Source organism: Podarcis gaigeae (genome assembly GCF_964106915.1).
Source record: "Podarcis gaigeae genome assembly, chromosome: 7".
Classification (NCBI taxonomy): domain Eukaryota; kingdom Metazoa; phylum Chordata; class Lepidosauria; order Squamata; family Lacertidae; genus Podarcis; species Podarcis gaigeae.
In genome coordinates this window covers 22,025,389-22,050,304 of record NC_139683.1, presented here as the reverse complement: position 1 = coordinate 22,050,304, position 24,916 = coordinate 22,025,389, and the positions used below count along the sequence as shown (strand labels likewise).

Here is a 24,916-nt window from a genome sequence, read left to right as displayed (position 1 = left end):
CTGAGCCAGGAGAGGCTATGCACAAGCGGAACCAGTGCTTGGATGCTGTGGTGGGCTGATGAGTGCCAACAAATTGAAGCTGAATCCCAATAAGAGATTGTATGTGAGTGGTTCCAAGGTTCTGGCCTTGCCATGGCCTGATAATTACTGGCACACAGAGGCCAAGTTTTTTATACTAGTAGCACCACTGTTATAAAACACACTCCCTGCTGAAATGCACGAGACCTCATGTGTATTGGCATTCTACTGGTTTTTGAAGACACACCTACAAAATTGCTGCCCTCCAGATGTTTTGGACAGCCAGACCATGTTGGCTGGGGCTAATGGGAGCTGTACTTCAAAAACATCTGGAGGGGCCCAGATTGGTGAAGGCTCTGAGCTAGACTTATTGGGGCCTCACATTGCCCTGTGCAGACTGATACGGTGTCCTACAATGCACAAAGATTCTTCTTCAGCTGCCCAAGGGTTCTGCAAAACATAGTTTGAAAACCGTTGTTGAAACCTCCTGTATGCCACGTTTATCCATTCAGTATCATTCCGCTAGCACTGAATTTGTAAGTTTCTTTGTTAGGTGGATGCCCTGGATAGCCTTGAAAATGAATATATATTCTTCTGACTTAACTCCTTAGATTCTATATTTCATTGGTAGATAATACCTAGTCTATACTATATGGCAGATGGTCTTGATTTTATTACTGGTGGGCCATAAGCCTAGCCTCATATTTTTGTCAGGTTAAAAGAATATATTCAACCACTTGCATTTCATAGCTATTTCTCCCCAAATGAAAAATATTGTCCCGCTAGAAAATATCTATTCATTCACCATAAGTCATTCTTTGCAAAATAAATAATTCTTTTCGTAATAATTTTTGAAGTGTTACAAGCATCTTATATCAGTCTTTGAAAAGTTATGAAGGAATTTCAAACCATGAAGGTCTTTTGCTTCTGTCATCATGATAAATGGGGTTTACACAGAGTGCAAATCAACTCTTAATGTGAAACTGAAATCCTGTGATGGATTGGCAGTAGGAAACTCATATGTATATACTGACTTGGACAGAGATTTTTAAAAAGCACCTATTAGCTAAATCCCTTAATGTTGCAGTGGTAGGCTTTCTTTCCAATAGGTATGATGTTATAGAATTAATCCAGTAGTGTTGACTTTCCTAATGTTATTTCCATGCGCTGTGTGAACCCTAATTATTAGCTCTTTTCCTTCCACATCGTAATGTCCTTACCACAGCTAGCATGTTGCTTCTTGAACTGAGAATTAAAATATTTAGAAACAGACATTATTCTGAATTGCTGTTACATAAATAGGTGCTACTAAATTATCGAAAGCATTTAATTCCATGTGCATAAGATTATTTTTTAACACAACTCCTTGGGATGCTTTTTGTTGGGGTGTTACTGGCACTCATATTGTGCTTTTGATCTCAGACCCTTCGGAGCAGATTTGAGGTGATTACTGTGGGCTGTAGGACAGAAGAAAGGAAGGAGAAGTCTTGTTTTGTGAGGGAAGTTTGCTCCATTTGTTGAGAGACACAAGTGGATGTTACATAGTATTTATCTCTGAATATATTTTAAACAGTTTGTGTGTGTTTTTTTTAAAAGGTGCTCGTACTCACTATGAAGTTGTTACAGTAGGTACCACACTTTTAACATTCGGGGGAAAATTGTTACGGTGCTGTGTACCCCCAGAAAAAATCACTGATTTTAATGTTTGTATCTGTCTCTCTTTAATATTCTACTTGAATGCAGGATCTTCTCCTATCTCCAACCATATTGGGGTTTCTGAAAGAGTATTCCAGTGAAACCCTGCATTACAGGTATCTGCACATAGTTGCAAATTTGGATGTTTATGCACAAGGCATTTGATCTGGGCCTTCTTCAGATCCAACTAAGGAGATGAAGAAAGGTTGACAGGGATGAAGGGAGTTCTCTTCCTTTTCTGCTAGTCTAATTGTCGTGTGTGCATCTAGTTGACATTAATAAATCATGGTTGGGAAGCCTCAGTTCCAGGGCTCTCTGGACCCCTCTATCCAGCCTGGGACACACACCCTTTGCTGGCTGTGCTCTGCACCCTTCCAGGGTGCTTTCGCCTGACTGGAATGTGTCTGTGAACTGTGATGATCCCTCTTGTTTACCTAGATCAGGCACAGGCAAACTCGGCAATCCAGATGTTTTGGGACTACAACTCCCATCATCCCTGACCACAGGTCCTGTTAGCTAGGAATGATGGGAGTTGTAGTCCGAAAACATCTGGAGGACCGAGTTTGCCTATGCCTGACCTAGATAGAGGGTGGAGAGATGAGGGTGGGTGTAAAAATCTCTGTCTTTTGCATGGCTGGAATGTAACTTACTGTACAAAGGCAAGAGTCACATTCATTGCTCCGCCCACTTTTGCCTCTAGCCACACCCATCATTGGCATGTGACCCCTGAAAGGTTGCCCATAAAGGACGGGCCCTCTAAATGAAAAGTGTATTCAGCCACCACAATAAAGCAATATTACATATAAGATGCTTTTTAAATTTCGCATTTCACATTCTTTTGGTGTAGTTACACACCACTCATTTATACCAACAAAAAAAGTTTAGTGGCTAGAAGTAAATTATGCAAACCCCACACCCCATGTCTATTTTCTTAGCAAAGCCTAGTAAAATGATGGTTAAGCCTAGTTAAGTCACAGCCTATTCTATGAATGGAATTTTCCCAATAACTGCATTAGGAATACAAACTAGGATATTGAACTGCTGAAAGGATTTAAGAGAATATGACTCAAAAACATCACCTATAAATTTAACACCACTTACTTATTGAAAACTAAATTGCCATCAGTGGGACTGCATAGCAAGTTTAGTGTGTTTAATTACATGAGTAGAAACTGCACCCATTCAGAATGTGGCAGTAATTCTAGGTACTTAGAAGATCGCTCCACTGAAACAGTTCAGTTACACGTAGATTTGCTCAGATCAGTGTATTGATGGCTTTGATCAGTATATTCGTAGGGGAAAGCTGTTGCAGTATTTTCTGTTAGATGTTTGCTAAACGGCATGGATTTGATCCAGCAATGCAGTTTCATGCATATAAACCAACACTTTCCATTTTTAGCAGCAGGATGAGAAAATAATCCATGCGTCTATGGAAATCCATCTGCCATAGACAGCAATGGGAGGCTTGTAGTTTGCAGATTCTGTTCCTGGAGGGTGCCCCAAAACTCTGCTCAAAGGGTAGAGAATTCCAAGGGGCCATCTGAGCACCTCTTCTGAATTTTCAAATATTGCCTGATGTGCTAAAATATTTTCATCAAGGTTATAGTTTCACGAATTACGAAAAATGTCTGATGTGCTTTTGAGCATAAATGTATATATGGGCTTTTCCACTACTGCACCCTGAAGGCAGTCTGGTTAACTTAGCTACTCCTTGAATTACAACTACACATTTATCCATAGACAAGGTTGTTCAGTAATTTCTTTTTTAAATTCTGTTATTTAATATTAGAAAATGGTGTGATTGAATGAATGTGTTGCGCTTCAGTGGCTTACATCTCTCAGTGTGAATGCACCACTGCATCTAACAATCCAGAGCATGCTTTTATGAGCTGGAACTTCTGAAGATTCAATTTCTGTAACAGTATCTCATCACATGTGTTCTGCTAGCTTCTTTACACTTGGGCAGAAGAATGCAGGATTTGGGCACTCGGGTTCCTTCAAACATAGCAGCTGCCCACCACTTGTTGACAATAATCTATGTCACATTTATCACTATGTCAAGTAATATCACAAAATTTCCTAAATAGCCAAAGTAGGTAATATTTCCCAGTGGTTTTATATCAGGGGGGAAGAAGAAGAAGAAGAGTTTGGATTTGATATCCTGCTTTATCACTACCCTGAGAGACTTTAAATAAGTGTGACTGGCCCAAGGTCACCCAGCAGCTGCATGTGGAGGAGTGGAGACACGAACCCGGTCCCCCTTAACCACTACACCACACTGGCTCTCAGGTAAGCCTGTGACCATCCTGTTGTTTTTTGGACTCCAACTCCCATCATGCCTAGCCATCACGGCCAACCGTCAGGGATAATGGGAGTTGTAGTCCAACAACATCTGTAGCAACACAGGTTTCTCAGCCCTGCTTTATAACTAAGACGTTATTATGGCACCCATTTCCAAAATACCTGCCTGCCCTACTCTGAGTTCTGTGCTGCTTTCAGTCATCCCATTGCTATAACTGGAGAGAGTGAAGAAGTGGCACTATTAGCCAGTTCTGTCTCACCCCGACCTTAGTGACTAGGTTTGACATTAAAAGCATGACAGCTGTGTACAGAACTAAGTGCTGTAGACATCTTAATAGCTTCCTCTGCCCCCCAAGCCACGGCCTTGGTTTAAATGGTTAAATGTATGGCACCACTCATAACCTGACGGCTTTCAGCTTTCACTTTGTATAAAATGAAATGCTAAATTACAGCTCAGTTTAATGTTACTAATTTAGTATTCTTAACAAAAGAGGTAAAAGATCAAAGCAGTGCCAGGAAAGATCACAAACATGCTGATACTGAGGAAGAGTGGGTTGATATGTTGCATAAAGTATCCAAATAGATCTATGACACAGGCAAACCATGAACAAAGTTTCCTTTCTCTATTATATAATATTTTGAATTTAAATCCTCTCTGGTGCTTCATTTTATTTTTGCCTTATTTTTATATTATTACATTTTGCTTATAACATATACTTTGCATATAAATGAGTTATTCCCAGTGACTTTCCCTGCCTCTGATGAACTGAGAATATTTGGTTCAAAGGACTGGATTGTTACTTCTGGGAACTGGCTGAGATAGGAATTAGCACTGTTAGGAGATAGGACACAGAATCAAGGGTAGGAAACCCTTTTAATTCCAAGGGCCACATTCCCTCATGGGTAGTCTTCCAGGGGCCACAAACCATTGGTGGGCAAGGCCAGAGGCAAAAGGAGGCAGAATGGTAGGTGGGACTCTTACCTTTCTACAACAGGTTACATTCAGTCCTGAGGCTGGTTTCTGAGGTTGAGGTTCCTCACCCCTGCAATAGATAATAGATGCAATAAATTTCTACTCATGCAGATGAGTCTCATAATGATACCTAAATCATTTCTGAGGGAGATTGTTCACCAGCCTCCATTATAGCTGCTTTTGCCCCTGGCCGTCAAAATGATTCTGGAGGAATCTGTTTATTTGCTCTTATTTTAACAGACGCATATTACAGAGCTGGATTAATAAACCCACTAAAACAACAATATTTGAAGCACATTTTTTTAAAAAAACTCACATACAGTGTGAAAACTTTTGCTTGGGAGCTGAGGTCAGTGGCTCCAAAGGTCTGAAATTAACAGATCTTCAATTGCAAATGTTTTGGTTTTCTTGTTGTTTAGTCATTTAGTCGTGTCCGACTCTTCGTGACCCCATGGACCAGAGCATGCCAGGCACTCCTGTCTTTCACTGCCTCCCGCAGTTTGGTCAAACTCATGTTGGTAGCTTCAAGAACACTATCCAACCATCTCGTTCTCTGTCGTCCCCTTCTCCTTGTGCCCTCCATCTTTCCCAACACCAGGGTCTTTTCCAGGGAGTCTTCTCTTCTCATGAGGTGGCCAAAGTATTGGAGTCTCAGCTTCAGCATCTGTCCTTCCAGTGAGCACTCAGGGCTGATTCCTTCAGAATGGATAGGTTTGATCTTCTTGCAGTCCATGGGACTCTCAAGAGTCTCCTCCAGCACCTTAATTCAAAAGCATCAATTCTTTGGCGATCAGCCTTCTTTATGGTCCAGCTCTCACTTCCATACATCACTACTGGGAAAACCATAGCTTTAACTATACGGACCTTTGTCCATATAGTTGGTTTGACCATTGGTTTTCTTAGAACATACTATATCTTAGAGTATGATATATATCATGCTTAGTCTGTGCTCTGTGCAAGATGCAGGAATAGACAGATGAAGAAGGAAAGAACATGTGGTGTTTGTTGGTGTTCTGATGTAGGCTTTTATAGAGAATTCCTAGAGAGTGTAGCTGTTCCATATATGCTTGTTTCTTGCCATATTAACAGCTTTGTATTCTTTTTCTTCTCTGCTCTTGGTAAACTTTTGTTGGTGCTCAGAAATTTAAAATCTTTTCCTAGCTCTGGAAAAGCCAAGCTAGTAACTGAATTTGGTAGCTCTTTAATTTAGAGAAAGTAAAAGGGGAGCATGGAAAGATAAAAATATTGGGTCTCACAAAAGGGTTAAGAAAGCAATAAAACTTTTCTGGTGTATAAGAGAGGATGAGAGAAAAAGAGAAGAAGACTTTTCCAGGAAATCATATGATACGCCTGCAATTAAGTCAAATAGGTTAAAGGCTTGTTATGCTAGGATTAACACACGATAAATACATCCACTGAATTACACGAAGATCTATGGGATGATTACGTATAAAAATTCCATGTAATGAGATGTATTTATCATCAAAAGGTCTGTGGCCTTTAATAAAATGTTACAATAATTATCGCACAAACGTGAAAAGTCAATAGAGGTACAGATGCCTTGTCTTTATTCCTTCATTGTGATTGGATTAATTTCAATGCCTCCAAGCCCTACTGACATTTAGCCTTCAAGAAGGAGGACTGGTGCTAAGGTTGCAACCTCTCAGCACGCCCTCTTGACTCGTCTTTTTTCTTTTGGATACAAGTCCCGCTCGTGACCCCTGGAGTCTGTGTAATCTCACTTGACAACACATGTATAAATTTGTGCAATGATTCATGCATACATATTTCATCGGCAATAGGTAATATTTATTATCGAGTTTGTTTTTTAGGAATCAACCAAATGCACACCCAGGCACCATATGCATAACAATTACAACCAAATATTAAAATGAAAACCCCTGACAATGTTTCATGAGGTTTATAGGTGGATCTTGGAGGCACATTTCCAGTCAGGGAGTTACTGAAGCTGATGTCCATCATACTGTGAATCACTTATTGCAATAGCAGTTAAGTTTCCATTGGAATCCACAAACTGTATGGAAAATAGTGGCATCTTCCTCATGCCCCTCCTAAGCCTCCCGAGGTGCTGTCAGCTAATTTGAAAGTGCTTTTGGGTTCTAGACAATCAGCTGTTGAGTAGGCAGTGGCGTAGCCTGGGGGGTGCAGGGGGGGCCGGCCGAACCGGGCGCAACATCTGGGGTTAGGGTTAGGGGGCGCAAATCCACGGGTTAGGGGGCACAAATTACTTGCCTTGCCCCGGGTGCTGACAACCCACGCTACGCCACTGTGAGTAGGTAGGATGCATCATCACTTTTTAAGATGCTGAAGCCTGGAGCGCTCTCTTCATTTCATGCCCTCTGTGTGTGGTATCACATCAAGCCAACCTGTAATTGGTCACCGATGCTTTCAAACTGTGTGCCGTTTTATTTAATCCCTGAACCAATCTTAGTAACCCTCACTGAAAATTTAGTATTTTAAAAAATGAATCATGCAATACCAAACTGCACGGTTCATAGGATAGGTTTCACTGGATCCACCCCATCTGATATCTGATACATTGCTCTGATACCAGAAAAGGAAATCTGATGGTGGAGCTTTCCTGACAACTGCTATTGGCTCCTCCTAAGTCCTGGTCCAACTGACACTGGAGCTCTGTTGGTAGGGCTAAAAAGCAGACACATTAGGGACACTCCAAGCAACAGCGTAGATTTACAGGATGCAAAACTGCCCTGGGCCCTGGCAGTCCCCCACCCAGATTGATGGGAAGTTTAGTACAGTGGTAGCTCGGTTTAAGAAAAGTCCAGTTTAAGAATGATTTGGTTTATGAATTCCGCAAAACCGGAAATATTGTCCCAGTTTGAGAACTTTACCTCAGTGTAAGAACAGAATCTGAACAGTGGAAGGAGACTGGCGACAGGAGGCCTCATTAGGGAAAGCATGCCTCAGTTTAAGAATGGTTTTGGTTTAAGAATGGACTTCTGGGACGGAATAAGTTTGTAAACCGAGGTACCACTATACTGGGCATGACTAAATCTCCTCCACTAGTTTCCCTCTCATTGCTTCCAGCTTGAAAAGGGGTGAGAGAGGATTTGCATAGCTGCTTTGAATTACATAGAATCTTGCTATATGTCAGGAGTACATATTTTTGAGAAAGGATGTGCTGTGCTCTATAAGAAATAAGAATGCCATTTTAGTATCACTACTACCGCCTGTGACCTTAGCTGCCGTGATTAAACATTGCATGTACATATACTTTGGTGTCAGGCTTTCTCCTGAATCCTGCACTCCTTCTGTTCAATGACATCTGCAGTGATGACATGTGGTAAGTAGAAGAAATTAGACTGTGACACATAATTGAGAGAGATCAGAACCCCCAGCAGAAAATTTTGGCAGGGCATATGCGTGCACACGGGTGTGCGATCTTGATTCCTGCAAAGCTGCAGAACAAGGAGGTCTTTGTGCCGTTAGATGTGACATAATATGCGTGGTGCAATAAAAATATAAGAATGCCACATATACTTACACAAGAATATTGTTGACCTCAAGGTCTCTTTGACAATATTTGACCTCAGTCAAATAATAATATGGTGTTTGACTAGTCAAGGGATTTGTAACCTAACCTTAATATGTTTCCTTTGCTTTGTGACCTTGATTTTAGTGTACGTGCAACTATTAATATGTTGACTTTGCTCTGTGATGGATACATTAGCATATTATGGAAGGATGTATGTTAATTATTTTCCAATTATTATTTTCCAATGACTATGTTTCTGTTTCAAAATGATGATAATAAATAAATTTAAAGAATGGAAAAACTTTTTAAGAAAATCTTTTTTTACTTAATAGTTTCAGATAAGTTGCTTTTTTTATTCACAAAATTGATTTTAAGTTTTCCCTGTCTCCTAGGATGCCAAACCAATAAATATATTGTCCTTGTCCATAAATGGCAAAAGAAGTTTTGCTACAACCCCTTGTTTGGAAGTATAAAAGTCTACAGTGCGCTACACATAAAGGCAGCTGCCTGTTTTGGAATTTACAAATAGGCTAATTTTTATCAAAGGTTTTCCTTTCATGTCCTTTGACTACTAAGCTATAAGAGTTAACCAAAAGATAACTAAGCATTAACCCGTACTGCAGTTTTTATCTCCTTTGGCAATCCCCCTGGGTCTTCAGCTAAGTACATTAAATGGAGCATAAATCTTTCAGTTGTTTTCATTAAGTCACATATTTAGAATACATAGCCCAGTTTATTTGATCAATTGTAAAATATTAGCTGCCGCACTGAAGATTTGTGACATGGTTTGTAACAAGTGAACAAACGTTTCTGGAGCAGACTGGAGGGAAAAAAAGTGCTGGGCTGCATGGATAAACTAACAACAATTAAAGTTTGGTGTATTAATGTGCTCCCCCCTTCAATATTCTTGAAATATATACTCAAGGCCAATAAAAAGCTCAGGCAACTTTGAAGATAATTCTAATATCAGCTTAATATTCTTTTCCATTTGTACTTCTCACTTTACCAATCTTGTGTTCCTTTTCAGGCCAGGCCTAAAGCCCAAAGAGTATTGAAATTCTAAGAAAGACTAGGAGTGTTTATTTCATCATAAATAATGTGATTTATTCTTACCTTCTCTGTCCACATCACAGCAATCCTGGATGAGACCTTATCTGACCTGCTGTAAAGCGAACCCACATTTCCCAGGTCCAGACTAAGCAGGTTTGCAAATTGATTTCCAACACAACCAAAATGGCTTCCTATAGAAGCCATTGCTGTTGCACCATAACGCAAATGTGACTTCCAGAGAGCAACAGCTGAAACTACACTACTGTTGAATATATCTTTCCTGAAATTAAAACACAAATATATTTCTTTAGTGCCAGTGCACTGCCCAAGCGTTATTCCAGAGTGTATAAAATGCATTTTGAGGGAAAGTGTTGCCTTCAATGGAATGCTCTTATTTCATTATCTATATCTTATCTTTCCCCAATTTCCTTTAAAAAACAACCATCTTCAGTCTATTTACATACATTTAAGTAGTCTGATTCTTTCTATTTGTCTTTTCTGCTGTGTCATCCACACTTCTGCTTGTTCCATGCTTTCTACGCATGGGTCAGAGCAATTTTGCCTACCGCTTTCCCCTTGAAAACTCGCTTTTTAAAGTGCTAAATCAGAGCAAATGTATATCTGGAGAAAACTCGAGTGATGTTTATCAGTGGTAAAGAAAAAGTTTTCCCAAGGGCAGTAGCAGCGGGGAAAGCACAAGTCTGCCTGAGCCCTCATATTAAAATATTCTAGTCCACAAGCCTTTCCTACAGGCCTTTCTCTGTCTCTGCCTCTTTTTCTCTCTCTGGCCTCATTCATATGGAACAGGAAACCACCGTTTCTCACCATGTGAAGGAGCCACAGGGAGTCTCAGGCTCTTGGCCCTCATCTCTTCTCACCTCCTGCATGCAGCCAGGAGAGGAGATCCATAGTTCCAATGTAAGCTTTGTTAAATCTTTATGTTTTAACAGATGTACAAAACAGGTACAAAAATTAATAGCGTGAAGTGCAGTTCCGGCACCTCTCAGGTGGGTGCTATTGCCTTATGAATTCTGGCACCTCTTTTTAAAAGGGAAAAAAAGGCACTGTTGAGGTGTAATGTATATGTTGCCAACTATATACAGTGGTACCTCAGGTTAAGAACTTAATTCGTTCCAGAGCTCCGTTCATAACCTGAAACAGTTCTTAACCTGAGGTACCACTTTAGCTAATGGGGCCTCCCGCTGCTGCCGCGCCGCCAGAGCACGATTTCTGTTCTCATCCTGAAGTAAAGTTCTTAACCCGAGGTAATATTTCTGGGTTAGCAGAGTCTGTAATCTGAAGCATATGTAACCTGAAGCGTATGTAACCCGAGGTACCACTGTATCTGGCACATGGCTCCTTTAAGAGAGACGTGAAGAGGGCCCTTAACAAAGGTGTACTCATTCCTTAAGATAGCAACTTAAGATAGCATTACTGACATGGATTCCCCGCCCTGTTCCCACAACATCAGTCTTGTAAGGAAGACAAGGCTGAGGAAGAGTGAGCTGAAGGATTGAGGGTCTAAGAAATAGTATTAGTCTAATGATGAGGTTTTATATAGAAAAAAGTTGTTACAAGAGATCAGAAAGCGTCTAGCCCCACCTTCTCCCTGGTATGCTGGTTTTTATTATTTTTAAATGTTGAACTAACTTCTTTGTATAAAAGGGTATTGTGAGAACCCACAGCTCCCAGATACTGTGTATACACCAGATACTTATATGTGACTCCCCCACTGCAAAATCTGGGAATTGAAGTTTGTTAAAGGTGTGGGGAATTGTAGCTACGTGGGGGTTAAACTGCAGTTCTCAGGATTCTATGGAGAAACATGTGTTTAAATGTGTCTTAACATATATGGTGTGAACACAGGCTTACTGCAGCGGCAACTAGGCCTTATTTAATAGGAGGGGACAAATGTGTTTCATGACTCAGACCTTTTTTTGTTCTTTTAAACATTGCTTAAATCTCAGTATGATGTTTCTTAACTTTCAGCGTTCCAAGTGCCAAATAAGGATAGCACAGCCCAGTTTCTGACTGCAGCAATCTAAGTATTGCAAAGGAACGATCGTTGCACAGTCTGGTCTTACTATCAGTAATGTACTCTCAGGAATCAGTAACACGTTGTTAAAAATGGCTTGCTGCAGCCTCTCGTTGAACACAAGATGGAAGTAGACAAGTTGGTGCTAACCTACCCTGCAATGCCACTTATTTTAAACATGTCATATGTTGAGTATGTGTGATAAGTTGTTGTTCCATGACAAATTATGTGAGTTGATTAGTAATCAGAAATGGGCATGGAAGGGGCCTCTCAATATGTGCCCCCCCATATGTGGTGGGCCTAAAAAGGGCTTCTTAGATAAAAGACACAAAGCATGAAAGCAAAGTAAGACCTGATAACCCTATTTAAAAGAGGAGCTATTAGTAAATACCATTGCTAAACCACCTAGTAAACATTTGAATGACTTTAGATTACTGTTAACCTATGGAGTGACATTGTTAATCAGACACAAAGTAGCTGTGGAGGCAATGCATATGTGTAAGTTAAGCAACTAATTTCAATTTTGCAAATATATAAAGTGGAAAAAATATGTGCAACTGTCATTTCCATTACACCACCTTAACAATGCTAGAATACCTGGCATTAACCAATAGTTGCAGTACAGGTTTCACTGAATGCATCATTTTTGAAGCGATACAGATGTTTGATGTTATTCTGGTCATTGCTTCCTTAACCACTGATCCTAGGGAGCTCCATGTAATATACAAATGTTTGTAATGCACAAATAATACTCCAAAAACTACCATAGCCAAACTTAACCAAGAAAGTAGTTGGTCATATTTTAGGGTGTATGAATGCTGTATCATATTTGTATTGGCTTTTAGTACCTGGGTCTAGGGATCGATGAATTTGTCAATTTTGGTCTCTCATTTTTCCAATCTTAAATTAAGTTTTCCACTGCAGCAGTTTGCGAAAAAAGTTCTCAGGAACAGTTCTCATAAATTTAGTGTGAATTTCCCTTAATAAATGCATACCATTTTGACACATTTTTGCAAAGCATTTTCCCCTAATATACTGCTTTTTAAATGTTATTTTCACTAATATGTGCATTTTAATGCACATTTTACCATAGTACTGTACTGTATATGCATGTTTGTAAACATTGCTTGACTGCTGAACTGCATTGCAAAGTTTGGAGAAGTGTGAATTTTAAAGGATACCTGTGGTTCAGTTTGCGTATTGTCTAGCAAAGTATGGATTTCTAAGTTACCGGTAACCTGTAAAAAGCAGATGTTAGGCCAGAAGAATAATAAGTGACCATGATTCCCCTGCAGTTCCACAACAACTCATGACAACGCTAGAGCTAAGTTGGCAGGAACCAATATGAATAAAGAAACTTGCCTTAAATGAGGATAGATTATTTATCTATTTAGGCCAGTATTGTCTGGCAACAGTACTCCATGGTCTTTAATCTCATCTGCCAACTGATCCTTTCCATTGGAGATGTCAGAAATTGAACCTGGAACCTTTTGCATCTAAAGCGTGTACTCTACCACTGAGAAGTATTACTGTATTATAATTGACCATGATTCAGGCTTGTGCCCTGTGATTCTCCAGCGGTTTGACTTAACACTCACAGGTGCAATCCATTGTCTCTCCAGACAGATGGGATGCCAACAACTACAAGAAAAAGATTCAGCTTCAGTTGCAGGCAACTGCTCACATAAAATACCACGCAGACCTCATTTATAAGAACTATAAAAATTATCCTTTATAGGTTTGTGAGAGAGAAGTGGGGGGAGGGAGAGGGAGGGAGGGAGAGAGATTTTTAGCAGTGCAAAAAACCCCTGCTAATAACTGTAGGTCTGCCAAAGCATTTTCATATTATTCTGTCCTCATCATAGTGATTCACTAATAAAACTTTGAATGACTCTACAGCCTGATGAGGTTAATTTATTTTGCATAAGAGTGAGAAAGCATTTATTGAGTGGGCTTAAGATTCGCTGTCCTCGTAGGGAGCAAAAGAACTAAACACTAGTGGAGTTTTCAAAGATAGAAATATGACAAACAAGGGAGAGTGCTGTCAGTTGACATTTTGCTTTCATGCAATTGCTGATTGCTTTGCAACATCCTGTTGTTGTTGTTTAGTTGTTTAGTCGTGTCCGACTCTTCGTGACCCCATGGACCAGAGCACGCCAGGGATGCGCTGAGACTTGAATTGTAGATCATACCTCAGGATTTTAAAGAAAATGTATTTCCCCGTTTTGAATGCACCTGGTCATGTGAGATTTCCTGGAGCCAATTAGAACAGTTTGAGAGCAGAGCAAGCGAACAGTGAGTTCCTTTTTGGAATAGAGAGTCTGTGCTTGTTTGCTTACAGTAGGACATAACTTAAGGTTACCAGATTTTTTTCAATGAATCTGGGGACACTTTTCAGAATGGATGGATTTTGTCAGGGGCCTGATTTGTAAATCCGGGGACTGTCCCCGGGAAACAGGGATGTCTGGTAACCTTAACTTAACTAGCAAAACAGATGATTTGTGCCTTGCTTTCACAAGAGATACAGATACCCAGAGGGACAGCTGGTTGGAGGGAAAATACATCATAATGATCAGGGATATTGATTCCAGGGACAGCGGATGTCAGTGGTGCTGGTAGGACCTACAGACTCCAAATACATGCAAGTAAATGTCAAATACACAGGTGTGATGCGCATACGCAGACACCATACTGCCATGTTTAGCAGTATGTAAGGATGCTGAGAAAAGGGTACTGAAAGAAGTACCCCACTCAGTCTTCCAGTTTTTCAAAACAGACAAGGTCTTTCTGCAGTCTGTCTCAGGAAATATGCTAAGGAAGTAGATGAGCAAAAACAAGATGAAAATGACTGGCAACTGATGGTGAGGAAAAGCTGCTAGATGCATCACGCGACTCCAGACTAATGCTTTCAGTAGATGGGCAGAGAATACCATCATATTCAGAAGGACGTTTACAAAAAGCAGGAGAGAGCCGTGTGCATGTTTTTGTTTTTGCTTTCAAAATTCCAAGCATGTGACCTTAAAAAACAAAAAAAGGTCTATCCATACAAATGTTCTTCTGTGTGATGCCTTGACTTTTGAATTATGGTATGCATAATTTTCTTGATTTCCCCCTCATGTTATTTATTTGTTAGTGAATCAGCTTCCACACACCTGCCTCAAGATGATGGATAAAATTAAATAATAACAGTTAAAAACAACACTGATGAAATAAGGCCAGGCCAATTTTAAAAACAATGTGACATAGGCAACTGTGGTGTAGACCTTTTCATCCAGCTAGGAAACGTGAGACTTCCACCAAGAGGCAAGAATAGTTTTAGAGCTTTAGCTATATCCTTATCAAGCGTGAACCTCCAATAGAAAGTGACTTCAGGGTCAATGTACCAACCAAACAATTTACACAATTCTCTGCAAGCTGTGTAAGGCTCCTCTTCAAGCTGGATGCTGTATTTAAAAATCATGTGAAAAGCTCCATTGTGGACAAAATGTAGAAAATATCATGTCAGGATTAAAATAGCAACTTTTATTTCATGACCAGCGATGATTTGCGTGGGATGGGAATGGAGACAAATGTGGGAGGGGCCCTTGTTGGGTTGGGGGGGGGCCTTGGCCTGATCCAGCAGGCTCTTGTGTTCTTATGGGAGATGCACAGTGCAATGACATTCCATCACACATTGTGGGTGTGGGGCACTGTAAGTCAGGGATGGGGAACCTTCAGCTCCCATCATCCTGGTTCTGCCCCAGACCAACATAGCAGTAATGTAATAATGTCACTGTCTTTAAACCAAAGGTTATCTTGTGTATGCTGCTGCTTTTTTTTTTTTTGTTGCATTGCATTGTATTTGGTTTATTTACACTGATTGTTTTACAATTTTATGTTTTATTTTTCAGCATTTATTACTGATCACTGCTCGGAGTAAACAAGATGGGGCCAATGTGATCAGGAACCAAAGGACTGCTGCTTGTGGCAAGGAGGCAAACAGGAGAGAGGAGGTAAGAGGAGGTAAGAGGTAAGAGGAGGTAATCCTCTCACCACCATCTACAGCTACCCCCTTTGTCCTGCTAACTTGCACCTGCTGAGCCTCTTACCATTTGGCAAGTCAGCCCCAGCAGCTGAGAGCAGCAGTAGTTGTGTTATCTCGGCACCTGCAGCCAATCTGCATCTGGCTGCAGCACCAACTACAAAGCATAGACAGAGCCACTGCTACAATTGTTTTAACTATTTCTTCAGATGAAGGTCAGTATGGAAATAATAATAATAATAATAATAATAATAATAATAATAATAATGCAAATAAACAAATTCACCAAATTAATTCAAAAATATTGAATTATACCTGAAGGTAGATCCTATTATTTCTAGGTGAACTGAAGGCGAATTAAGTGTCTTTTGTGTAGAACTTCGGGAGATGTTAAATTCAATTCTCTTTCTCTCTCTGGTTTCTTCACACTTACTCTCTGTTTAATTGTTGCCATTGCAGTTACCATTTTTAACCTATCTTAAAAAAGATGTAGCTGTTTACGTTTTAAAGATCACAATTGTTGGGGGGGGGGGAAATAAACAAACAATTGTTCACATTTACACTGTGTATAGGTTTCGGTGCTTTCTTAGTCTATTTTATACTTTAAGCAGAGCAGCTTGTAAAATTCTGAAGGCTGAAAAACAACACTGAGGACCACTTGAACGAACTGTGAATTAAACTGAAACAGATTTGGTTACTTTCTCATACAGTCATAGAATTGAAGGGACCAGAAGAGGCATCTCGTCCAACCCTCTCCAATGCAGGACTCATTTGGAAGGGGTGAACTAGGGTTGGAACAAATTATTTTTTGGAAGTGGAGACCTGGAACTGGAACTAATTCCTTTTAAAAATGAACTTTCCAAGCACTGTTACTGATAAAACTGTATATTCATTATGCATTTAAGCCACCTTGAGAAGGCTGTATTCATGAAAGGTGGCTTAAAAATATTTGACTATATATAATCATATAATAAACAAAATTATCGTTGCTTAAACATTTTAGATTTTGAAAATATATTTTACAAAGCCCTTTTACAACAACAAAATAATTAGCTTTTAAGAGTCAGCAAATTGTCTGTTAGGCTTGTGTAGTAGTCTGGGCTGAACTACATAATATCTGTTTGCTTGTTTCTTCCCATGCCTACATTGGCTTAGCAAAATACTGTCATTTTCTGACTCCATCTGCTATATATGATATGATGAATGTAGCCATTCTTCTTTCCCCATCATTACAGCTGGTCTTTGATCCAAAGCAGCTAATTTATATTTACCATCTATCAGCTACCACCATAAGTTTTAGGGAAAGAGGCTCAGGCACACCTGGGCAGAATGAATTTTCTTTGATGCAGTTGGAGAATATCTCAAAATGTGATTAAGAGTCATTCATCCTACTCTTGATGGGCCACATGGGAATCATCTTTAACTTTCATAGCGGAGAGCATTTGTTTGCTTAAATCACCATAAATACTTCCAAATTCATTTGATGTTATAATCTGCTGCCATCATTACATCACAGTCATCCAAGGGTACCTGTTTTCCCTTATATGCTGAGATCAAGTTGCATATAGCTTCCTAGGCCGGCATCTCTTCCCAACCCAACATGGAAATTAATATCAACTTAGACTGAAGTTAAAGGTTTACTTGTATTTAACAGCTGTAGATGTATGGTTACAGGATTACGTCTTCTGCAAAAACTTGTTGACATGTTAATATATTTAAGGAAATCCCTGACAGTCATAACATAAAACACTCCTAATTTCAGAATTGGGTAATTTTACACAGCATAGTCACAGTCCAAACATGTTTGCATGTAGCCACAGTTAACTACTCTCAGCAGTGCCAGTTAACACTTTAGCAGGGATTGCATACAACAAGGAAGGTGATGTTCAGTATATCCAGTCGAGTCTATAGATATGTGAGGCCCTGGCTGGTGGATTGTATTGTGGAATTGTGCTCAGAGCAGCTATTTGCACGCAATTCCTTATTTAGCTGGGGATATTACTGTAAATCTATTAAACACTAATAAGAACTGAACCTATCAGGTTGGATAGAGAGAGATGCTGTCACAGGGCAGGAAATTAGTATATAAAGTGAAGGTAGTATCAGCATTAAGGAAAGTAATCTGTACCTGTGGTTTGAACAGCACAACCATAAAATGGTGCAAACTGCACTTTTTTTCATCTTTGTATATATAAAAAAATGCAAATTGGTCCATCCTCCATACCCCGCAAGTGTTCCCAGAAAAAACAGGCCATCCTGTTTTTTCCCATGAGAGCATGCTGGCCATTGGGGGCACCACGATATTGTGCCGAGATCTCACCCCTCCAATCACTTTTTCAGGGCTGCAGTCTTGCCCTCCTCCCCTTTTAGGATCTGTGATTTTGCACAGGTCATGTGACTCATGAGGGAGCACGGATGGGAAGACACATGTCCCGGTTTTGCGACTCAACATATTGGAGGGTATGCATCCTCTTCATAATAGGGTAAGATTTATGAAGTATAGAAAGCTGCCTTCTACCAAGGCACACTTATTTGTCCATCTAGTGTAGTACTGTCAGCTTTGGATAGCAGCAGCTCTCCAGGATCTCACTTTGTTTCATCTTTGTATATATAAAAAAATGCAAACTGGTCCATCCTCCATACCCCGCAAGTGTTCCCAGAAAAACCAGGCCATCCTGTTTTTCCCCGTGAGAGCATGCTGGCCATTGGGGGGGGGCACCATGATATTGTGCCGAGATCTCACCCCTCCAACCACTTTTTCAGGGCTGCAGTCTTGCCCTCCTCCCCTTTTAGGATCTGTGATTTTGCACATGAGGGAGCACGGATGGGAAGACACATGTCCCGGTTTTGCGACTCAACATATTGGAGGGTATGCATCCTCTTCATAATAGGGTAAGATTTATGAAGTATAGAAAGCTGCCTTCTACCAAGGCACACTTATTTGTCCATCTAGTGTAGTACTGTCAGCTTTGGATAGCAGCAGCTTTCCAAGATCTCAGGCAGAGAGCTTTCCGAATACCTGCCACCTGATATTTTTAACTGGAAATGTCGAAGATTAAGCCCTTAAAGCAGGTGGGGAAAACTTTTGGCCTTCCAGATGTAAACTGAAATATGACTCCCACCAGCCCCTGCAATCATGGCCAATGGCAAGGGAGGTGGAGTTGTATTTCAGCATCATCTGGAGACCCACAGGTTCCTTGCACCTGCTTTAAAGCTTTACAGTGAGTTTTTAAAGCTAGCTAGTTTTAAGTTCCTTTGGGGGCCAAAAATTGAGTCAGAAATAATTTTATAAATAAACACAGTAAAAAAGAAAAGAAAAAGGGAACCTTCTACAGGCGAATCATCTGCTCTACAACTTAGCTATGGCCTCTCCCCTAATTTAATATTATATAATTTTATATTAATCTGTGCTCTGTTTTGACCCCCTTTTGTGCAAAGTGTAAGAGACCACAAGTATGATATGGGGGGGGGGGCTGGTGCTTATTTGGTTTAGCATCTTGGCATCATCTACTCAGTTTCATTCCTAGTGATATTTGCATGGTAGCTCAGGATGTTACTCCATCACACTGTTGTAGCACTGCTCTGGAATGAATGCATAAGTCAGGGTGGTGGCACTGAATGAATGACCCCGTCAATTCCTATGGACACAGCTTTACTGTTAGTCCAGCAAAGGGTCAGTCTGTTTGTTCTGCAATATAAAAAGAAAGGTTTATTGGGTAAGTTTCCGCCAGTTTTCATCAGGTCTTATGCAAAAGCTTCCAAAGCCATGGAATATGACTGTGATTGTGCTATCTTTGCACATCCCACAGTGTGAATTTACGTGTGTTTACTCAGAAGTACATCCCACTGTATTCAGTGCGACTTACTCTCTGGTAAGTATTCCTAAGATTGCAGCCTGATGATTTATAAAACACATGTTGGAAATGCTCACAAAGGATTTCAAATACATCATCTCAGTAATCCTTAGAACAAAAGGATCACAGCAGCCATATAACTTTGGCTAGGATTATTCTCCCCATTTTTCAGAAAGGGGGCTGAGGCTAAAAAGAATAGTTACTAGCATAGTACCACTGGGTGAGTTAGAGATTGGGTTGAAATCTGCATAACGGCTCACACTCTTAGCCACTATGTAACAACAACAACAACAACAACAACAATATAATATAATATACCCCAGCCTCTCTGGGTGGCTCCCAATAGAGTATTAAAAACACGATAAAACATCAAACATTAAAAACTTCCCCAAACAGGGCTGCCTTCAGATGTCTTCTAAAAGTCAGATAGTTGCTTATTTCCTTGACATCTGATGGGAGGGCGTTCCACAGGGTGGGCGCCACTACCAAGTAGTTCGCAATGAATATTTGCCCACTTTTAAAAATGAAACAGAAACAACAACACCACAATCTGTAATTTATTATGGATTGTGCTGAAAGTTTCAAACCAACTCCCATTCCATTTGACTTGCAACAAAGGGAGAGAAGTGACAGTAGGGCCCACTCCATAAACCCAACTGAAAGACCACCTCCACTGGGTTTCTCCTCTTCCCCGGACTGTTTCTATGCAAGCTGGTCATTAGAAAAACTTAGCAGCTTTGGGACCTGTTGCCTGAGTTTGCCAGTCCTGCATGCCCTGTATTTCATTTGTGTCACGTGTATTTTAGACTGTAAGGCCTGAAGGCATGGGCTGTCTTTTTTATTATTGTTTTTATCAATCTGATGTAAGCTGCTCTGGGAACCTTTTCAGCTGGCAAGTGGGGAAAAGCAAAGGTCCCTTTAAAGAAACACTTTTCAGATTGCTCACATGGAGGCGAGCAGGCTGCTTGCAGGCACAGCAAAATGTACAGGTTGCAAAGGTGTTGCAAAAGGAATGCAAATGCAAATAGATGTGGGTGGTAGAGGAAGGGTGTGGGGAAAGGGATTGTGAAGAATCAGAGGATGCAAAGAAGTGGTGCGACATAGAGGCAGAGTGGGAGATGGATATATGTGTATCTGCTCAGGTAGGCAATCTTTGTTAGAGAGCGCGATGGGGCAAAGCAGGCTGCTTGTTTTGTTTTGGCCGTGTTTATTATGTCTTTTCCAAGATACTGTGAGAAATGAGATTATAGGGAGGCGGCGGAGAAGAGAAACAGGAAGAGATGGATGAAAGCCTTAGGGTTAACATGCATGCACACACACACAAATGCACGCGCACACCCCTAATCACATCCACACTCTTACACAAACTAATCTCCTGGGACCACATGTCTTGGAACAGGAAGGTCTCTGCCTGGGGTGCTTCCACTGCTAAGCCACCTGCTCTCTCTGCTGTCAAAAAATCACCAGAGTTAGAGGAAGTGGAATAAACAGTGATCCTTGGAGAAGGTTTCTGGGGGGGGGGGGCAATGGTAGATGTTTATCCCATGACACATTCCATGTTCATTCATTAGGTATGATTTGCAAAAGATTGGTTGTATGCATGATGTCACACCGCAAAGGGCTGCTGGTAACGTTTCCTTGTGTGAAACTTTAATGCATTCTTTAGAAGAGATTCTCCTTCCTCTCTTCTATACCCACTCTGTCCCTTCTGTTATCTCATATTAGCCATAGACCCTCCAAAAAAAGTTCAGGAATGACTTTGAATCAGACATTTTACAATTGTGTGGTTTTTTTTTTTAAAAAAAGAAATTATCTAAAAAAACCAGACTGAAGGGTTTAATTAACAAGCTCCAAGTAATAGTTAGACCCTTTCCCCTCTGCTATCAGCTTTCACTTTTATTTACGATGGGAGTCCCCCTTGTATCTCCTTTCCCACAGGACCCACTATCACTAATATTTCTGTGATCTGTGAATAAACCAAAATTTAAAGTTAGTTACTTACAATCAATGCAAATTAATGATTTCTTTTTTTTAAAAAAATATTTCAATCAGGAAAAGCAGCTTTGTAGTCGAAAATCCCACGCTGGCCTTAGAGTGGGAGTTTTTCCAGCCTCTGCTTAAATCCAAAAAAATACTGCAATCTTCTGGCACAGGCTCACTGTAATGCTTTAAAAACAATTTAGCAACTGTCATTGCTGTAATTACAGTAACTAATTACCATCCTTAGCAAACAAATAGCTTAACATAATACGCAAGCCGAATCAATTTTGAAGAAATGCAAATTCCGAAAGCAAAAAAGGGCATTTTGGCAAACCTGAAAGAGAAGCGGGAAAATAATACACTTTGTTTTATCTCCACATAATTCCCAGGGAATATCATATCATAAATATTTGCATTCAGTTCTTATCAGGACATTTGCATTTGCTTCCTTATCAGTCTGCAGGCCGGACTCTGCCAGATAGAGAGTCGAGCTCCACACCATGTACATATTTCTAATGAATCACGTCTCAGGCTGAGAGAATATTTTGGCTGGAACTTTATCACTGAGATGAAGAGGTCATTTACTCTCCAAGTCAGTTCATCTTGGAATTGTCTTGAGATTCCAGTGTGATTCAACTGCCTTTCCCCCTTTCCTTTTCAGAAAACCCAAATAACCCCAAACCTGAATTTTCTTAATGTTGGTAATGTTGCCACATTCAAACAGCCTTAGCATACATCTGTTTATTCCTTCCTAAAAATGTAAATGTTTCTGCTGAGGTTTTATAGTCCAGATATTGTACCCTACAAACATTGATATATCACAGTGCCTTGCCAGACATAAATATCAGTGAGTTTTGAATTAAAGATGAGATCTCGGCTGAGGCTTGTTCAAGAATCCTTACTGTGAAATTTGGCAGCCAATCTTTTTTTTTTCTTTTTTTGGTGATAGAAGAACTTTTTCTACTTGGTTAAAAAAAAAGAACTTTAAGTCATGATGCATCAGGAATATGTGATATTTTTGTATACCTGTTAGTGCCATTTTTCTTAGTAGGGAGCTTGGGTATTCAGAAATCAGTACTGAAGCCTTTTGCCCCCAGTCCATTAAGATCCACCCTTGAAGACCCTGTGCTTTCCCTAGTTAGGTATAAAATCAGCTAGCAGTTTATGTTCTTAGAAGAAATAGATGTTACACAAAGAGACGTGAGCCAGGGGACTTAAGTAATTATTGGCTGGGTGGGTACAAGGCATTGAAAGTGATGATGCCTACTTCTCAGGAAGAAAGGAAACCTGAGCACCCCTAGTTGTAGAATCGCTCACGATTAACAGTGGTGCTATGATTTATTTTACATTAGATCCTGTGTAAAATATTGTGCTACAAAATCAGAACTGGAGGAAATGTAATCTAAATAGGCTTGCTTATTACAAGGGCGCTAATATTTATCTTTTTATTTTTTACATATCAAATAATTTCAGCAAGTAAATTAACAACAGAACAACACAAACATAAATGGCAGATATTAAACTTGAGAAAAGGTGTCAGTTGTGTTTGTTTGTTCTTTTTGAAGATGGCTTGAAGTTAGCTTCACTTTATTTTCCATATCCTGCTTTGGTTTATTTATTTGAGCACAAATTGCAGTTTCTGGTCCATCATTATTCAAATGACTGACAAAGCCCATTTGTACCCAGGGAAACACTGTATCAACTGTGTACATATGGACTACTCCCATTGTCACAACTTCTGTTGTTTCTGATAATAGACATTCGCTAGCATAGGGATAAGGGAAAAGAAAGTACCAAGAGCTTGGATGGGGGAAGATACAGTGCTTTTGTCTGTAGGGTGCCCAGATGAAAGGGGGATAGGGATCCTGGATTGAATGCTTGTAGAGAAGAGGGAAAGTTGGCAGGTGCAGCTTGTCATGAAGGGTTGAGGCAATCCGCACCTGCTGAAATTCCCTTTTGCACAGGTACAAGAGCTCTGTTCTCCGTTGCATCTGGTCGCCCTATTCCTGTGCCAGCAAAAAATAAAGCCTGTAAGAGCAGGCAGGGAGAAGAACCTTCCAGCCACTTCTGCTGTATGCAAGGCAATCTTGCAAACTGGTCATATAATCTGGCCTTGTCATGATTGTACGCCCAATAATTTCAAACAGCAAGGGCACATGAAAGAAGTGTCCCTGGGGTCCATCCTGCAGCCATGCTTCTCCCTTTCCCCAGAGGAGTGGTGGGGAATGTGTGGCCTTCCATATATCTTTGGACTCTGAACTCGTATGAGTCCCAGCCAGCCAGCATGGCCAGTGGTCAGGGTTTGTGGGGGGAGCTGTACAACAATATCGGGCAGGGCACAGGTTTCCCAGTTCTGCCATAAATATTCAAGACTAATATTCCTCTGCAAGCACACTACGGTTTTCTTGGCACATGGATTAAGATAATTTAGGGTAATCCACCTATCCCAGTATTGTCTGCTTGCTTGTCAGTTACTCCTCAGGGCATTTTGCAGGGGTCTTTTGTATCATCACATGCTTGATATCATCTGACCAAGGGCTGAACCTAGAACATGCAAAGCATGCACTCTTTCTCTGACCTGTATTCTCACCCAATATTTTGAATAGCCTTTGACACCGACAGTGGTGTATCTAACAGGATATTTTATTACATTAGGCTATTTTAAACACTTAAAAACAAACAAACAACAACAACAAAATCTAGTTATAGACAGCAATAACTACTTTTGTCTAAGGCCCAAACTACACATTGCACATACACCCATGTGTGAGTAGTAGCCCTATGACTCCTTTAAATGAAGAAAAGCCACTTCCAGTGGGGGTGGATGGAGGGGGCATCTAACCCTTTCTCTGCCTGCTATGCCTCTTCCCCAAATAATCCCCCTTATGTGAATATTTAAATTTATGGTTCTCCAAAGGGATGTAGAAAGGTTAAGTAGTTCTCCCCTTGCTTCCTGTCCTTCCAGGAATAGTCCCCCTCATTTAAGGGGGGCTTTAGGCGACAGTTCATCTATCTGCAGGTAAGTATGCTTTGTGCCTGTAGATTCCGTATTTTTCCATGTATAAGACTATATTTTTTCCTACATTTTTGAAGTTTAAAATAAGGGGTTGTCTTATACATGGATAGTGTATAGTGTATTTTCTTCATTTTGAGTCCCAAAAAATAGGGGGCTGCTTATACACAGGTCCTTCTTACACACGAAAAAAATACGGCATCTAGTATTTCTGTATGACACAGATTGAACTGATTATGCTGCAGGTAAGCTGTGGTTGGGATAACTGAGTGGGAGGAGGAAAAATAAGAGGAGCAGGGGAAGTTAGTTGTTCTCCCGCCCCCCCACTCCTTTCATTTTTCTTTAATAGAGTTATAGATCTTTGTCTTTCATCTACAAAATCCATTAGTAAACCCAAGGGGGGAAAAACCATGACAAATATTAAACTAGATCAAAGATCCAACAATCTGCGGAAATATA

At 40.3% G+C, this 24,916-nt stretch overlaps 1 protein-coding gene and 1 long non-coding RNA gene across 6 annotated transcripts in view; one reads left to right on the top strand and one right to left on the bottom strand.

Moving 5' to 3' along the window:
* The window catches only part of LOC310849314, a 46,019-nt gene extending 35,075 nt beyond the window's left edge, over positions 1-10,944 (bottom strand). Inside the window, exons 1-3 of one of the 3 annotated variants that reach the window (XR_014566842.1) lie at positions 10,867-10,944; positions 9,618-9,834; positions 4,885-5,057 (exon numbers count right to left, since the gene is read on the bottom strand). This is a non-coding gene — a long non-coding RNA (uncharacterized lncRNA). Of the gene's footprint in view, positions 1-4,884; positions 5,058-9,617; positions 10,353-10,866 lie in introns of those variants that run through there. The other 2 variants (XR_014566843.1, XR_014566844.1) reach the window with 2 other exon arrangements.
* ZFPM2 (zinc finger protein, FOG family member 2) overlaps positions 10,441-24,916 on the top strand; it is a 469,506-nt gene continuing 455,030 nt past the window's right edge. The window contains exons 1-2 of one of the 3 annotated variants that reach the window (XM_083749019.1): positions 10,441-10,561; positions 15,480-15,581. The gene's annotated coding sequence lies outside the window, so the exon portion shown is untranslated. Of the gene's footprint in view, positions 10,562-11,073; positions 11,167-15,479; positions 15,582-15,610; positions 15,826-24,916 lie in introns of those variants that run through there. The other 2 variants (XM_083749021.1, XM_083749023.1) reach the window with 2 other exon arrangements.